Source organism: Chrysochloris asiatica, unplaced genomic scaffold (genome assembly GCF_000296735.1).
Source record: "Chrysochloris asiatica unplaced genomic scaffold, ChrAsi1.0 scaffold00110, whole genome shotgun sequence".
Classification (NCBI taxonomy): domain Eukaryota; kingdom Metazoa; phylum Chordata; class Mammalia; order Afrosoricida; family Chrysochloridae; genus Chrysochloris; species Chrysochloris asiatica.
Window position 1 is genome coordinate 2,579,814 of NW_006408628.1, and position 2,813 is coordinate 2,582,626.

General features: G+C 42.3%; 1 pseudogene; it reads left to right on the forward strand.

Moving 5' to 3' along the window:
- LOC102820027 overlaps positions 1 to 1,027 on the forward strand; it is a 33,384-nt pseudogene extending 32,357 nt beyond the window's left edge.
- Positions 1,028 to 2,813: the final 1,786 nt, after the last annotated feature.

Genomic DNA, 2,813 nt, shown 5'->3' on the forward strand with positions numbered 1-2,813 from the left:
CCATGGCACTTTCAATATTCTCCTCCAACACTATAACTCAAATGTATCAATTCTTCTACGGTCTTCCTTATTCACTGTGCAACTTTCGCATGCATATGAGGTTATTGAAAATACCATGGCTTGGGTCAGGCGCACCTTAGTCCTCAAGCTGACATCTTTGCTCCTCAGCACTTTGAAAAGGTTTTAAAAGTTTGTGCTGTGGTCCTGTGGATCTGTGTCTTGCTTCAACAGTGTTTGGACGGAACAGATCTTGTGACTCCTGCACCTCCATCCTCAGACAACCTCTAATAACTTCTTTAGGCATAATCACTTCTCCGGGACCATCTTCTTGAGCATTCCCTGTTACCGGGACCAGCTAAACACCATTTTGTGTGTGTGTGTGTGTGTGTGTGTGTGTGTGTGTGTGTGTGGTTAGCTCCAAATCTTCGATCAACCATCAGAATTATTCCGCTGAAGCAGAGGCCGACATCAACATTTGGTTAATTTGCATCTGCGGGCATCTTACACCTACCTCTCTTTGGGCTTCTATTCCGATCGCAAAGGTGTGGCTTTGGAAGGTGTGGGACACTTCTTCCGTGAGTTGCCAAAAGAGAAGCGCGAGGGTGCTGAGCATCTCTTGAAACTGCAAAACCAGCGTGGTGGTCCAGGACGTGCATAAGCCCTACCAAGATGAGTGAGGAAGAACTCTGGATGCCATCGAAGCTGCCCTGGCCCTGGAGAAGAACCTGAACCAGTCTCTTCTGGATCTGACACGGTGGATGCTACCCACACAGACCCCCACCTCTGTGACTTTCTGGAAAATCATTTCCTCGATGAGTAGTTGAAAATTATCAAGAAGATGGGTGACCACTTGACCAACATCCATAGGATGGCTGGTCCCCAGGCAGGGCAGGGCGAATACCTCTTCGAAAGGCTCACTCTCAAGCAGACTAAGAGAGCTTATGGCGCTCTGCAACCTGTGAAGGGCCTTTCAGCACTCCCCTGCTCTTCACATACCTTCTGCCTGAGCCACATATCTTCTGCTTGATCCTTGCTCTCGAGACACAGAGGCAACATAGTCAACGCCCTGGAGCCCCCCTTCTCCCAAGCCATGAACCAAATGAAAGCAATAAAGCTTCCTTTTACAGCAAAAAAAAAAAAAAGGTCTTGTGCTGTAGATTTGCCTAATAATGCAGTACACTTTTTGATTTCTTGACTGCTGCTTCCGTGAGTGTTGATAGTTTATCCAAGAAGAATGAAGTCCTTGACAACTTCAATCTTTTCTCTGTTGATAAGAATGTTAATCTTCATCAGTAAATATTTCAAGTCCTCTTCACTTTCAGCAAGCAAGGTTGTATCATCTGCATATTGCCGGTTGTTAATGAATCTTCCTCCAATCCTGATGCCACGTTTTTCTTTATAGAACCCATCTTCTCATATTATTTGCTCAGCATACAGGTTGAATAAGCATGGTGAAAGAATGCAACCTTGTCACACAACTTTCCTAATTTTAAACCATTCAGTGTTCCCATGTTCTGTTTGAACACTACAAAGGTCCAGGTACAGATTCTTCATGAGTACAATTAAGTGTTCTGGAATACTCATACTTTGCAATGTTTTCCATAGCTTGTCATGATCCATACACCCAAAAGCCTTTGCATAGTCAATAAAGTACAGGTAAACATCCTTCTGATATTATCTGCTTTCAGCCAAGATCCATCAGACATCAGTAATGATATCCCTCATTCCATGGCCTCTTCTGCATCTGGCTTGAATCTCTGGAAATTCTGTGTCAGTGTATGATTGCAGCCATTTCTTTATTACCTTTAGCAAAACTTTACTTGCATGGGATATCAAAGAGATTGTCCGATGATTTCCTCATTCCATTGGGTCACCACTCTTTGGAATGGGCACAAATGTGGATCTCTTCCAATCAATCTGCCAGATAGTTGTCTTCCAAATTTCTTGGCAGTGATGAATGAGTGTCTCCTGTGACACCTCCACTCCTCTATCAATTTGTCATACTGTGGTGGCTTGTGTGTTGCTGTGATTCTGAAAGCTTTGTGACCAGTATTTTAAATACCAGCAGGGTCACCCATGGTGGACAGGTTTAGGATTAGTTTAGAAAAAGACTAGGAAGAACAAGTGATGAACTACTTCCAAATCTTTAGTCACTGAAAACCTTACAAAGAGCAGAGGAAAACTGTCAGATACAGAGCCGGAAAGTGAGCCCCTAAGGTTGGAAGACACTCAAAATGCAACTGAGGAAGAGCTGCCTCCTCAAAGTAGAGCTGACTGTGATGACGCGAATGGAATAAAGCCTGTGGGAGAAAAACCCACGGTACCTTCATTTGCTGATGAGGCACAACTCAAAATGAAGAGAAACAACTGTAAACATCCATTGAAAATGTGAACATGGAATACACGAAGTATGAATCTGGGAAAATTGGAAATTGTCAAAAATGAAATGGAATGCATAAACATCGATATCTTAAGCATTAGTGAGCTGAAATGGACTGGTATTGGCCATTTTAAATCTGATAACCACATGGTTTACTTGCAGGGAATGACAAATTGAAGATGAATGGTGTTTCATTCATTGTCAAAAAGAACATATCCAGATCAGTCATGAGGTAAAACGCTGTCTGTGATAGGATAATACCCATACACCTACTGGGAAGAACAGTTAATACCACTAATATCAAATTTATGCACTAACCACTAAAGCTAGTGAGGATAAAATAGAAGAATTCTACCAACTTCTTCAATCTGAAATTGATCAAACATGCAATCAAGATGTATTGATCATTACTGGTGATTGGAATGCAAAATTG